Here is a 15100-nt window from a genome sequence, read left to right on the forward strand (position 1 = left end):
GACAGAGCAAGACTCAGTTTAAAAAAAAAAAAGAAAAAAAAAGACACTTACTAGTACTACAGCTACAGGAATAAAAGTGCATTTCCATTCCAGGACTGGATTTCCTTTTAATAGTAAAGCACATCTCAGTGCAACTTGTAGACATTTTGCTGATTGTTAAACATCAAGTAAAAAGGACCTTTTCCTGAGACAGTGTTGCCAGGTATTTTAATTGATGGATGTCAGTTCAAACTGTTTTGAATTAACCTAAAAATGAGAGAAGTAGTACAGGAAATTTCCATATACTCACCTTCCTCAGTTTTCTTTTGTGATCACATCTTAAGTGAATGTGATAACACTTGTTACAATGTTACAGCTGAACCAATAGTTATACATTCTTACTAACGGAACTCCAGAGTTAGCATCTACTTTCACTCTGTGTTGTCCTGTCTGTGGGTTTTGACAATCTCATGATGTCATTTATCTCCCTGACAAAATAGTTTTATGTCCTAAACATGACCTGTGCTGCACCTATTAATGCCTGTCTTCTGAGGACTCCTGACAACCATGGATGCTAAGTTTCTGTTCTTAACCTATCTCCTTGACAGACACCAGCCCCCTGTCCCCTACACCCAAGGTTGCCTAAGGGATTTTTTTTTGGTGGAACCAACATATGGACAGTCTGTGTTTCCTAGATCACTAGAGGAAAAGTTTGGTTTCTACCAGTATTTGGGGGTATTAGGGGTGTGTTTGTGTGTGTGTTTGAGATGGAGTCTCACTCTATCGCCCAGGCTGGAGTGCAGTGGTGTGATCTTGGCTCACTGCAACCTCCTCCTCCCAGGTTTAAGCAGTTATCTCTCTTAGCTTCCCGAGTAGCTGGTATTACAGGAGTGTGCCACCATGCCTGACTAATTTGTTGTTGTTGTTGTTTTGTTTTGTTTCATTTTGTTTTTGAGATGGAGTCTCTCTTTGTTGCCAGGCTGGAGTGCAGTGGCCCAATCTCGGCTCACTGCAACCTCTGCCTCCCAGGTTTAAATGATTCTCCTGCCTCACCCTCCTGAGTAGCTGGGACTACAGGATTCTGCCACCAAGCCCCACTAATTTTTGCATTTTTAATAGAGATGAAGTTTCACCATGTTGGCCAGGATGGCCCTTGATCTCCCGACCTCGTGATCCGCCCACCTTGGCCTCCCAAAGTGCTGGGATTACAGGCATGAGCCACCACGCCTGGCCTTTTTTTGTATTTTTGGTAGAGATGTGGTTTTACCATCTTGGCCAGGCTGGTCTTGAACTCTGACCTCATGATCCACCTGTCTTAGCCTCCCAAATTGCTCAGATTTCAGGCACCCACCACCACTCCCGGAAAACCTTTTGTATTTTGAGTAGAAACGGAGTTTAACTATATTGGCCAGGCTGGTCTTGATCTCATGACATTGTGATCTACCAACCTTGGCCTCCCAAAGTGCTGGGATTACAGGCCTGAGCCACTGTGCCTGGCGTTTTTTTGTTTGTTTGTTTTTTGGTTTTTGTTTTTTTTTGACTTCCATAGACTAGATACTGAAGAAACCACTGAAACACCAACTTGGGTGCCACATTTTCAGTTAATTCCCATTAATTGCTTATTCAGTTGAAGGAAAGTTTATTCTTGGCACGGCCATCAGGTGGTATTTTGTTTGGAATATCCTAAGTTCTGAACTGGCTTGAGAGTCAAGCAGAACTCAGTCCCTTTGTGTGGTCAGTTGATCATGGAGGGGTGCTCATTGCCAGACAGCTGATGGTTCTGGGCTCTGGATGAACAGACATTTGAATTTGTTCCCCGAAAAGGCTTTGTTTGTAGGACAGTGCCGTATTTTAGCCTAGGAGTTAAAACCAAGAAACAGGAGTTTTGCTTAAAGAGTTGAGCTCTTCTCTGGACTCAGCCACCTCTTCCAGGACATTAGCCTTCCTGAAGAGCCCTTTGTGCTGGAGAATTCAGAAAGGGTGTGGTAAATGCTCCAGGTTCAGGGTCCAGGTTGTGATTTAGAGGCCTCAGGTGTTCAGGGATCTCTGTCCCCAGAAAACAAACCAAATACTTGTCCAAAATCTATCATTCATCAGTGTCGTGACTCAAGGCAGGTTGCTTCAAATCTCTTTATTTCACTTTCTTGAACTGTCAACTCTGGGTGGCAGCTCCTGCTCTGCCCATCTCTCTGGGCTGATGTGGACATCACAGGAAAGAACATAAATTTTTCACAATTTCTAAAACATGGACCCATGTCAAGAATGAAGAGAATTTTACCCTCCACTGTCCCGGAGTCCCCCAGGTGCCTTCTCTGTGTTTACCACTATCAAGGGCTTGGCTTATTCTTCCAGACACAAAATAGTTGAGCACTTTATGGCACTTAGAAAGCACTCACCTTCTTAAGGCTTTATGTCCTACGATTTCTAGATTCTTCAGTGTCTCTCATTTCAGACAATTATAAAATTGCTACACTATATTCTTTATTTTATGTGTGCAAATTTACATGTATCAAGTCAATAACTAGTGCTACAACTACAGGAGTAAAGGTGTATTTTTTTTATTCCTGATTTGGGTTTACTTTTAATAATAAAGAACACCTGAGTTCAACTTGTAGACATTTTGCTGATTGTTAAACATTAAGTAAAAAGAATGTTTTTCTGAGACAATGTTGCCAGGTTTGTAAAATAATGGATATCGCTTGAAACTGTTTTGAATTAACCTAAAAATGGAGGAAGTGGTACATAAAATTTCCATATACTCACCTTCCTCAGGTTCCTTTTTGTGATGACATCTTATGTGAGTGTGATAACACTTGTGACAATGACTGTACCAATAGTGATACATTCTTATTAGTAATAGTCTAGGATTAGCATCAAGGTTCGTTCTGTGTTGCCTGGTCTATGGGTTCTGACAAACTCACAATGTGCTTTGTTACCCTGGCAGAATAATTTCACATCCTAAGCATAACCAATGCTGTACCTATTAATTCCTGTCTTTTTTCCTTATGATTCCTGAAAACCATGGATGATTTTACTGCCTGCATAGGTTTCCTTTTCCAGAATTTTATAGAGGTGGAATCATAGAGTATGTACCTCCTCATGACTAACTTACTTTACTTAGCAATGTACATGTAAGATCTTGTATATCTTTTTGAAACTTAACAGCTTAAAATTTGTTGTCAGTGAATAATATCTTATTGGGTTTGTCGAACAGTGTCAGTTGGTTCATTTACCTCCTGAAGACCATCTCAGCTGCTCCTTCCAATCTGGACAATTATGAATAAAGCTGCCCACATTCTTGGGCACATTTTATGATGAACATAATTTTTAAATTCAGCTGGGTAAATATGTAGAATTTTGATCACTTGCTGGTAAGACTATATTTTCCATTGTGAGAGTTAGGTAGAATTCAACTGTAAAATTGTATGGGCATGTTTTCTTAAAGTTATTACTTAGCGATTTAATTCTGTAATAAATCGAAGCCTACCCAGACTATCTATCTCTCCTTTGGGTGGTTATGGTAGTTGCTTCCTTTGAAGGCATTTGTCCATTTCATCTAAGCTAGAAAATCTGTGGGCATAGAGCAGGCATCCCCAAACTTTTTACACAGAGGGCCAGTTCACTGTCCCTCAGACCATTGGAGGGCCGCCACATACTGTGCTCCTCTCACTGACCACCAGTGAAAGAGGTGCCCCTTCCTGAAGTGCGGCGGGGGGGCCAGATAAATGGCCTCAGGGGGCCCCATGTGGCCCACGGGCTGTAGTTTGGGGACGCCTGGCGAAGACACTTGAAACTCGCCAGTGGCCTGCTTGGTTCTCTTCCAAGGGTACTGCGCTTCCTGTCAATCCTTCTGTAAATGTTTTTAATAAAGTTTCACTCCTACACTAAAAAAAATTGCAGGCATAGATTTGTTGAACTTATTCTGTTGTTATTTTCTTAATGTTCATGGGATCATCAGGAATATTAGTTATATTATTTGTAAATTGTGTCTTCTGTCTTTTCTTTGTGATTAGCCTGGCTGGAAGTTTACCAATTATATTGATCTTTTCTAAGAAGCACCTTTTGGTTTTGTGTTCTTTTTAAATTAATTCTATTACATTGATTTCTGCAACTACTGCTATATTTTGGGGGGGTGGGGGGTTGCCTGGTTTACATTACACTACACTTTTTTCTCTAGTTTCCTAAGGTGGAAAGTCAGACATCTGGATATGGATTATTTTTAGTTTACTGCACAGAATTGTGAATGGCACTAATGCCACTGAAGTGTGCACTTGATTATCAAAATAATAAATATTATGTATTTTGGCCACAATAATGATTTTAAAGCCAATAAAATGGATGATAAGTGCAGGAGGAACATATGTAGACCCAGGAAAGATGAATGACATAACATTTCAAGAACAAAAAAAAATGGACATTTACCAGGCCTCAAAATGCACAGGGGGATGATGGGACACTGTCCTGGAATCACCAGCGCATTTGTGTGTCGCCCTGTGTGAACACTGCCTACTTCACAGTGGTGAGGGGGCCAGAGAACCAGGCCCTGATCTGTGGCTTTCCTGATGGTCTTATTTGCCTTCCCTCTTCACCAGGAATGGCGTCCCAGTGGCAGCCAAGTTTCTGTTCTTAACCTACCTCCTTCACATACACCGGCCCCCTGTCCCCAGCACCCCAGGCTGCCTAAGGGAGTCCTTCAGCGGAACAGACATGCTGACAGTTACTCTGTGTTTCCTAGATCACAATAAACAGGAGCCTTCATCTGAGGCTACCCCAGGCATTCACATGGTAAGTTCTTTTGTCTAAGATGGAAATTTTGTTACTCTTGCTTTTTAAAAATTTTATTTGATTTGACATATGAAAATCTTAACAAGTACATTATAGATGACTTACAGAATTTTTTAGTGGGAAAATGTGAGGGTTCATTACCAGGTAAGAAATGACCTCAGATGACATTCTTAGATAACACCTTCAGTTAGGAACTGTATGGCAGCAAGCATTTTTTTTTAGGGGAAATCATTCTTCTTAAATAATTGTAACTGTACAACCAAAACAGTCTTGAAACTTGCCTAAAAATCTTGTGCCTTTCCAGTATTATGTTGTAGGCTTTAATTTGCAGTCATTGCCTCAACCACTGTCTCCCATATGCTTTTCTTTTTTCCCCATATGCTTTTCTAATGCCAACAAGTAAAGAAAAGATCTATATGGTGAAACCCAATCTCTACTAAAAATAGAGAAATTAGCCAGGCATGGTGACCAGCAGCTCTCATCTCAACTACTGGGGAGGCTGAGGCACAGCAGGTTCACTCGAGCCCAGGAGTCAGAGGTTGCAGTGAGCCTAGTTTCTGACACTGCACTCCAGCGTGGGTGATAGAGTGAGATTCCATCTCAAGAAAAGAAAAGAAAAGAAAGAAAAACCCAATGCATACAGGACACAGCATGGTCTTAGCCTTATACTGTTTTTATTTCTTCTCTAAATGCAGGTGGATACAGCCACACAGACAAGCAGTACGTATTCTGGGATCACCCTGATGCTAAGGAAAAATTCTAGTGTTGAGAAAGGTGACACTTCCTTGCCCCCTTTTTCTGGAGAGCCACTCTGTTTTGAATTTCCTGCCAGAAATGAGTTTCAAGCAGTTTTGCCTTAAAAATTGTAGAATCCAGTCAAGAAATGGGACCATCTACTCTAGTGCCTGGAAGGAACAGTGCATTTAGATAGAAGAGGGTGGTTGGTGTGCATCAGGGTTGGTAAGTATGGAGGATAGAGTCAATGCGGAGTGATTGTGACTGTCCCTGCAAGTTTGTGTGCTTTACCCAAGAAAACATGTTCTCATGTGCAAAGCACAACACAAAGATTAATATTCTAAAAACAAAACTTAATCACCACTCTATTTTTCCATAAATCAATCCATTCATTCTCCACCATAGCTGTAGCTGAAGGTGAGTTTAATATCCCCAGTCCTCATATGAAGATGATGTAGAGATGATTTTTTTAAAACTTTTGCTCACCTAAATGGAAATGGCAAAGATAAACTTGGGAATAGGTGGGAGATTGATGCTCTGGGCTGCTAGTTTGAAGTTATCACATGGCCCTGGTGTCACTTGTCAGAAGATCCTAGCATCTATGCGTGTTTGTGGAGGTATGTTGGCCTATAAAGATCTCAAGCACTGTGAATCACAGTAGAATGTTCTCAATGGTCAGGTGACCCAGAGTGTGAGTAGGTTCATTGTACAGTGGACTTTGGTGTGGTCATTAATATGAAACACACAGAGACAGCTGCCAGGTCATTGGTCTTAAGTGATGGGCTATTTCTTAGTTGCTGGTGAAAAAAAGGAGAACACATAGGGACATATCCTGTTGTATTTAGTGACATCGTCATCATGAAAACTAGAAATGCTCTAATTCAATAGTACACATACCCAAGACACAGCACCCAAAAAGATCTCAAGGAGAACTTTGGCTGTTAGCCTGATGCCAACCTCCTCTGCTGGATTCTACTGCACAGCTAGGTTAGAGGGGATCAGCGCCCCACCTGCTGCCACTCGTGAAGGGCTGTCCCAGTCCTGGAACCAGTGTGAGCATCAGCAGCAATGGACCCCATATCACGCCCAAGTGGTGATGAAAATAAAGGTAAAAACACAAATATCACCAGCTGAGTAGGGGTTATCTTTAAATGATAGGCTAATTGACTTACCAACTTTTGGCTTAACTTTTAAAACAAAGGGTTAATAAATACAATAGCAAATGTTGGCTAGAATTTGATATTCTATCTGAAAGTACAAAATCTTTCAGATGGGGCAATAGCCAGAGCAGCACCATTTGTGGATTCTAGGAGAAAATGACCCTATAAGGGATGAAGAAGGGAGGGCAAAATAGCTTAGGTCAGATTAGAAAGGAAGAGCCCTGAGAAGCTACAGGGAAGCACAGCCTACCATGTGTGCTGTTCTGTGGCTATTTAATACTGTGGTGGTCTGGAGCTACAAACCCAAAGGCCCAGATTCCCTTTCTTTCTGCTCCTGTCCTTTCCCTCCTTCACCAACATTATGGCAGGCCGCTGAATAGTTAATGAGCAACACCACCAAAGTGCTGATGGTCACTTTGCATCCTTCTAGGGACTGCTCTTCAGCAGGAAGACACTTCCGTGAACGCTGCAGAGGGCCAGGTAAAATGGGATATGCATGACCGGCCACAGGATGTGTCTGAGTGAAACAGTTGCTTTCTTGACTTTATCTTCTTGAATTAGAATCAGAGAATCTTATATAAGATGTGAGAATTTTACAGTATAAACTGTACGTGACTTACAGAATTTCCCTTGTTGGAGGAGTTTTGAGTGACAGTCCCTTCTTGACTGAGAATCGATTTAACAGTGGGAGAAAATGATAGCATCAACCACACACTGTGAGGTTGCAAGTTTTTGCTTTACCTGGTCTGTTTTCTTTTGCGACAAAAATCACTTAATGGCCAAGCAATGTTGTTGGAAGGAAACATCAGCCAAAAAAACCTTGTCCTTAGCATGAGTCGGTTTGCCCTGTTCTTTTTGGTTTCATTGGTTCAACACCGGTTTCCATCTTGTTTTTTAATGTCACCAAGTGCAGGCAAGTCAGGACACAGCATGGTCTGATGCTCACAGCAATTTATTTTCTGTCATTACAGGAAGCTGCAGGACTGCAGCAAGCAGGTAAGTATTGGGGAACCAATGTCATACTGATGAGTAATCCAGAAGATGAGGAATGTGGCAATGTCTCACTGGCTTTCCTGTAGACAGGCAGCCTGAGTTGAGCTTCCTGTTGTAAATGAGGACTTAGACAGTGATGGGAGAAATGATTTTTCCAGATAAGACACAATGGCCACATTCTGCAGTCCCTGGGAGCAACTGCATTCTCTGAAGGTGGGGTGGGATCTTGTCCGTGGGGATGGCCCACATCTTTGTGAATTCATGTGGTGCCATGGTCACTGTGTCTTGGAGTGTGGGTGTTGGTTTCTGTACATACACATCCCCAGATTTGCTAGTGTTCACATTCTCCACAGGGATTCTCATCACTGTTGCAGTCTTAGTATAGGTACAGGAAAAAATCAACTTGTAAGCTTATGATGTGTGCACTTGATTGCATGCAAAGGACACTTTAATTAACCTAAAAGAAATTCTGTCAACAACAAGGCTGATTCCAAAGGCATACCAAAAGAACAGAGCTGTGTCAGGATCTCTGCTAATTTTATTTTTTTCATTCACGATTCCCTACTCTATTTGGTTTTCAAATAAACCTCACCTGTTTACAGGCCTTCCTATTTCCTCCTGGCATTGCAGTGGCTCACTCTAGCCATTTCCATTCTTCACAGGCCTTTTATACCAAAGCCCTCAGAATCAATCATCCGTGGCCCATCTTGAGCAGGGAGAGTGGGCTGGGACTCCTTTCTGTGCATTTAGACCCCGGTACAGCCTCATGCTATGGCCAGTTCTGTTGGGAAAGTGATAAGGCAGGAGCCTGAAGGCAGGGTTAGGTTGAAATCACAACAGCGTTCTTCACTGGGGCCTGATACTGCCCAGCAGCTAACGTGGCCCAGAATAGATAGTGCCCAGGTCATGCAGAGTTTGGGCCTTTTTTCCCTCAGCCTAGTCATGGTTGCTGTGTGCTCAGCTCAGAAACACAGCAATGAGAAGAGAACAAAGGAGTCTTCCCAGGGGCAGGGTGAGCAGAGTCACAGCCAGAGCACCACGACCTGTGGATTGCGGGTGGAAATGACTTTGAATGCGATGAAGAAGGGATGGCAAGATGGCTAAGGTCAGCTTAGAAAGGAGGAGACCTGAGAAGCTGCAGGGAAAAATAGCCTGCCCAGTGTCATGTGCTGTGTTTGCGATGGACTCTTTCATGTGGTGGTGGCCTGGAGCTACAGACCCAAAGGCCCTGATTCCCGTTTCTGCTCCTGTCCTTTTCCTGCCACCCTCCTCCTACCCCACATCATGGCATGCCCCTGAATTGCTAATGAGCAACAACATCAAGGTGCTGACGGTCGCTTTTTATCCTCCTAGGGCCTGCTCTTCAGCAGGAAGACACTTCTGGGGATGCTGCAGAGGACCAGGTATAATGGGATATGAATGTTGGGCCACATATTGTGTCTGAGTGAAACACTTGCTTGCTTGACTTTATCTTCTCGAATTAGGATCAGAGAATCTTATATAAGATAGGAGGATTTTACCATATAAATTGTAGATGACTTACAGAATTTCCTTGGTTGGGGGAGTTTTGAGCGAGAGTCTCTTCTTGACTGAGACTTGATTTAAGAGAGTGGGAGAAAATTACAGCATCAACCACACACTGTGTGGTCTCAAGTTTTTTGCCTTAGCAAGTCTGTTTTCTTTTTGGGACAAAAATCACTTAATGGCCAAGAAACATGGTTGGAAGGAAACATCGTCCAAGAAAAGCTTGTCTTTAGCATGAGTCGGTGTGCTCTGTTCTTATTTTGGATCTCTCTGATTGAACACTGGTTTCCGTCTAGTGTTTTAATGTCACCAAGTGCAGGAAAGTCAGGACACAGCATGGTCTGATGCTCACAGCAATTTATTTTCTGTCATTACAGGAAGGTGTGGGACTGCAGCAAGCGGGTAAGTATCGGGAACTAATGTCATACTGATGAGTGATCCAGAAGATGAGGAATGTGGCACTGTCTCACTGGTTTTCCTGTAGACAGGCAGACTGAGTTGAGCTTCCTGTTGTGAATGACGAATTAGGCAGCGATGGGAGAATTGATTTTTCCAGATAAGGAACAACGGCCACATTCTGCAGTCCCTGGGAGCAACTGCATTCTCTGCAGGTGGAGTGGGATCCTGTGCACGGGGCTGGCCCAGGTTTTGAGAATTCATGCGGTGCCATGGTCACTGTGTCTCGGAGTGTGTGTGCTGGTTTCCATATATACATATCCCCAGATTTCCTAGTGTTCACATTCTCCACAGGGATTTTCATCACCATCGTAGTCTTACTATCAGCAAGGAAAAAACTTGTAAGCTTACAATGTATGCAGTTGATTGCATGCAAAGGACACTTTAATTAACCCAAAAGAAGTTCCATCAACACCCAGGCCAATTCTCAAGGTGAACCAAAAGAACAGAACTGTGTCAGGGTCTCTGCTAACTGTATTTTTTCATTTACTAATCCCTGCTGTGCTTGGTTTTCAAATAAACCTCACGTGTTTATAGGCCTTCCTGTTTCCTCCTGGCATTGCAATGGCTCACTCTAGCCATTTCTGTTCTTCACAATCCTTTTCTACCAAAGCCCTCAGAATTGATCATCTGTAGCCCATCTTGAGTAGGGAACATGGGCCAGGGCTCCTTTCTCTGCATTTAGACCCTGGTACAGCCTCATGCTATGGCCAGTTCTGGTGGGAAACTCAGAACAGAGGAGCCTGCAGTCAGGGTTACGGTGAAATCACCCCAACTTTCTTCACTGAGGCCTCATACTCCCCATCAGCTAATGTGGCCCAGAATAAATTGTGCCGAGGTCATGTGGAGTTCCGGCATTTTCCACCTCAGCCGAGTTGTGGTTCCTGTGTTGTCAGCACAGAAACACAGCAGCGTGAAAGGAGAACCACGTGGTGTGCACAGGGTATGAGAGGCCGGGTGAGCACTTGCCATCCTAGTAAGATGAAGGGTGGGCATGCATTTCAGGTGGGGCAAAACAAATATGGCTGTGGAACTGCAGAGGCTCTGTGAGGTCCCCGTTGAACCCACTCTTGACAAAGGTTCTTGTTTACCTCTGAAGGCGCTTGGAAAAACCAGTCAAAGCAGTGGGTTTTCTTTAAATATGAATATCAACTGAGCCAAAGTATAGCTTGAGTTCTTTTCTTGGAGTATACATTTGGTGGAAACTTATTGTATATAAATCGACTTTGATGGTTGTATGGGTGTCAGTACCTATCCTACATTTTAAAACACTGAGGCTTCTGTGATTGTAAAATGTTTTACGTTAACCTCAGAAGCCATCTCCTCATAACCCAATTCCCCTAGTCCTCTTTAATCTCTAGAATATTCTTTGCTGTTTTTTTTTGTTGTTGTTGTTATTGTTGTTTGGTACACAGTGGGCTTTCTGCTGTGAGTGATTAAAGCTTGAGATCAGAGTTAGCAACATTATGGCTCTAAAAATTCATAGACAGCTGCGCAGGTTGCTCTATGAGAGAGAGAGCAGACTACGGCCTTGGCCTGGGTCTGCCAAGAAAAATGATTTAGAGAAATAGAAGGAAGGCGTGAGGGCAGCAAAGCCATGAAGGTGGAGGGGAAACAAAGGTGCAACATTAGGAGGGTGAGTTCTACACCATCACCTGAGCACAGCCGGAATGTTCAAACCTCATCTGAAGGCGGAGGTGAGATCCGACTTCATGGCGGGCCTGAATGGTGGGCATCTTCCTAAAAGCCTCAAAAGAGGAGCTACTTTGTTTCTTGTCTTCTCCATGTTTCTGTGTGTTGATGCAGGGGCACCACCAGAAATTACTGAGACAGTGAAATGGAGTGAGTTTATGAAATGTTCAACTTAGCCCAGAAATCAACGATCAGCAGGGGTGAACTTGAGGGTTAGGCCAGACACTTTAGGGTAGTTGCCCGGCTTGATCTCCCTGTGGTGACAAAGAATAACTTCTGGCAGTCACCTGACAGGTGGTCCTTGTGTAGCTAGATTCTTCTGCACAGCTGGGTTAGAGAGGATCAGTGTCCCACCTTCTGCCCCTCACGAAAGGCTGTCCTAGTCCTGGAACCAGTGTGAGTATGATCAGCAACGGACCTCATGTAACACAGATGAGTTGATGGAAATAAAGAGTGGAAAGACAAATATTACATGCTAAGTAGGGGTTTTCTTCAAATGATAGGATCATTGAATATTTTCATATTTTGTTTTAACTTTTTAATAAGGATTAATATATCACTGTTAGCTCTTAAAAATTGTTAGAAAGTGTAAATAAATAAATAAATACCATAGCATATGTTGGCCAGAATGTAGTATTGCCTCTGAATCAAGGTTGTTCCTTATCAAGTACAAAACGTTAGAGATGGAGTCATAGCCAGAGTCACATTACTTGTGAATTGTGGGAGGAAATGACTTTGGAAGAGATGAATAGGGAGGGCAAGATGGCTCAGGTCAGATTAGAAAGGAGGAGCCCTGAGAAGCTGCTGGGAAACATCACCTGCCCTGGGTGGTGTGCCATGTTTGAGATGGACTATTTCACATTGTAGTGACCTGGAGCTACAAACCCAAAGGCTCTGATTCCCTTTCTTTTCTGCTCTTGTCCTTTCCCTGTGACCCTCCTTCTTCACCCACATCATGGCATGCCCCTGAATTGTTTTTTTTTTTTTTTTTTGAGACAGAGTTTCACTCTTGTTACCCAGGCTGGAGTGCAATGGCGCAATCTCGGCTCACTGCAACCTCTGCCTCCTGGGTTCAGTCAATTCTCCTGCCTCAACCTCCTGAGTAGCTGGGATTACAGGCACACACCACCATGCCCAGCTAATTTTTTGTATTTTTAGTAGAGACGGGGTTTCACCATGTTGACCAGGATGGTCTTGATCTCTTGACCTCATGATCCACCTGCCTCGGCCTCCCAAAGTGCTGGGATAACAGGCTTGAGCCACCGCGCCCGGCCCCCTGAATTGTTAATGAGCAACACCACCAAGGAGCTGATGGTCACTTTGCATCCTTGTAGGGCCTGCTGTTCAGCAGGAAGAACCTTCTGGGGACTCTGCAGAGAACCAGGTAAAATGGGATATGAATCTAAGGGGTCTCAGTGAAACAGTTACTTTCTTGACTTTGTCTTCGAGAATTAGGATCAGAAAATCTTATATAAGATATGAGATTTTTGCCATATAAATTGCAGAAGATTTACAGAATTTCCTTGGTTAGGGGAGTTTTGAGCGACAGTCTCTTCTTGACAGAGACTCGATTTAAGACAGTGAGAGAAAATGACAGCATGAACCACACACTGTGTGGTCACAAGCTTTTTGCCTTAGCAAGTCCATTTTCTTTTTGGGACAAAAATCACTTAATGGCCAAGCAATATTGTTGGAAAGAAACATCGTCCAAGAAACCTTGTCTTCAGCATGAGTTGGTGTGCTCTGTTCTTTTGGGTTTCTTTGACTGCAGAAAACTCAGGACACAGCATGGTCTGATGCTCATAACAATTAAGTTTCTGTCATTACAGGAAGCTGTGGCACTGCAGCAAGCCGGTAAGTGTTGGGGAACCCCTGTCATAGCAGTGAGTAATCCAGAAGATGAGGAATGTGGCACTGTGTCGCTGGCTTTTCTGTAGACAGGCAGGCTGAGTTGAGCTTCCTTTTGTGAAAGCGGATGTAGGCAGCCATGGAAGAAATGATTTTATGAGATAAGGAACAACGGTCCCATTCTACAGTCCCTGGGTGCACCTGTGTTCTCTGAATGTGGGGTGGGATTCTGTGCATGGGACCGGCCCAGGTCTTTTGTGAATTCATGCAAAGCCATGGTCAGTGTGTCTCGGGGTGTGTGTTTTGGTTTCCATACATATAGATCCCCAGATTTTCTGGTATTCGTGTTCTTTACAGGGATTTTATCAGCACCGTATTCTTACTATAGTCACAGAAAAAGGTCAACTTGGGAGCTTATGATGTGTGCAGTTGATTGCATGCAAAAGACACTTTAATTAACCCAGAAAATGTTCTGTCCATGCCCAGGCCAATTCTCAAGGCATATGAAAAGAACAGAATGATGTGAGGATCTCCGCTCATTTTAATTTTTTCATTCCCAATTTCCTGCTGTGCTTGGTTTTCAAATAAACCTCATCCATTTACAGGCTTTTCTGTTTCCTCCTGGAAACAGAAATGGCTCACTCCAGCCATTTCCATTCTTCTCAAGCCTTTTCCACCAAAGGCCTCAGAATTGATTGATTGTCCACAGCCCATCTTGAGCAGGGAGAGTGGGCCGGGGCTCATTTCTGTGCAGTTAGACCCTGGTACAGCCTCATGCTATGGCCAGTTCTGGTGAGAAATGGGGAAGAGTGGAGCCTGCAAGCAGGGTGAGGGTGCAATCACCCCAACTTTCTTCATTGAGACCTTATACTGCCCATCGGCTAATGTGGCCAAGAATTGAGAGTGCCAGGGATATGTGGAGGTCCAGACTTTTCTCCCTCAGCCTAGTCCTGGTTGCTCTGCTCAGCTCAGGAACACAGGAAAGAGAGGTGACAGCCATGTGGTTTGCAGAGGGTCTGAGAGGCAGGGTGAGCAACTTGCCTTCCTATCAGGATGGACGGTGGTCATGCCTTGCAGGTTTAGAAAAAGAAACATGGCTGTGGAACCGCAGAGGCTCCATGAGGTACCCATTGCACGCACTCTTGAGAAATGTTCGTGCTTTCCTCTGAAGGCCCTTGCAAACAACAAGGGGAAGCAGTGGGCTTTGGTTAAATATGAGTATCTGCAGAGCCAAAGTATAGCTTGAGTTTCTTCTAGGAATATGCATTTGGTGGAAACTTATTTTCTGTAAATTGGATTTGATAGCTGTGTAGGGATAAGTATTTACTCCACATTTTAAAACCCTGAGGCATTTGTGATTTTAAAATGTTTCTCACTAACCTCAGAAGCCATCTCCTCATTACCTCATTTCCCTATTCCTCTTTAATCCGTAGAAAATCCTTTGCTTTCGTTACATGTTGTTGTTGTTGTTATTGTGGATGTTGTTGTTTGACATCCAGTGGGCTTTCTGCTGTGAGTGATTAAAGGTTGAGATGAGCGTTAGCAACATTGAGGCTCTAAGAATTCATAGACAGCTGCCCAGCTTTCTCTGTGAGAAAGAGAGAGCAGGCTGTGGCCTTGGCCTGAGCCTGCCAGGAAACATGATTTAGAGGAATAGAAGGAAGGAGTGAGGGCAGCAAAGCCATGAAGGTGGAGGGGAGGCCAAGGTGCAACATCAGGAGAGTGAGTTCTACACCATCACCTGGACCCTGCTGGAATGTTCAATCCTCATCTGAAGGCGGAGATGGGCTCTGACTTCGTGGCCAGTCTGAATTTCAGCTATCATTCTAAAAGCAGGGAGAGAGGAGCAGCTTTGTGTCTTGTCTTCTCCATGTTTCTGTGTGTTGATGGCAGAGTCCCGGCCAATAATTAGTGAGACAGTGAACAGA

General features: G+C 43.6%; 2 long non-coding RNA genes across 2 annotated transcripts; both read left to right on the plus strand.

The window, feature by feature from the left end:
* The first annotated feature begins 4723 nt into the window (after positions 1-4723).
* LOC141582224 (uncharacterized) lies at positions 4724-7140 on the plus strand. Its single transcript, XR_012515032.1, has 3 exons — positions 4724-4764; positions 5460-5484; positions 7090-7140. It is a non-coding gene; the product is annotated as an uncharacterized LOC141582224 (long non-coding RNA).
* Positions 7141-9003: 1863 nt separating this feature from the next.
* Positions 9004-12725, plus strand: LOC141582165 (uncharacterized). The gene is made up of 3 exons (XR_012515003.1): positions 9004-9055; positions 9554-9578; positions 12659-12725. It is a non-coding gene; the product is annotated as an uncharacterized LOC141582165 (long non-coding RNA).
* The last annotated feature ends 2375 nt before the right edge of the window (positions 12726-15100 follow it).

The sequence above is a fragment of the Saimiri boliviensis genome, chromosome 19 (assembly GCF_048565385.1).
Source record: "Saimiri boliviensis isolate mSaiBol1 chromosome 19, mSaiBol1.pri, whole genome shotgun sequence".
NCBI lineage: Eukaryota > Metazoa > Chordata > Mammalia > Primates > Cebidae > Saimiri > Saimiri boliviensis.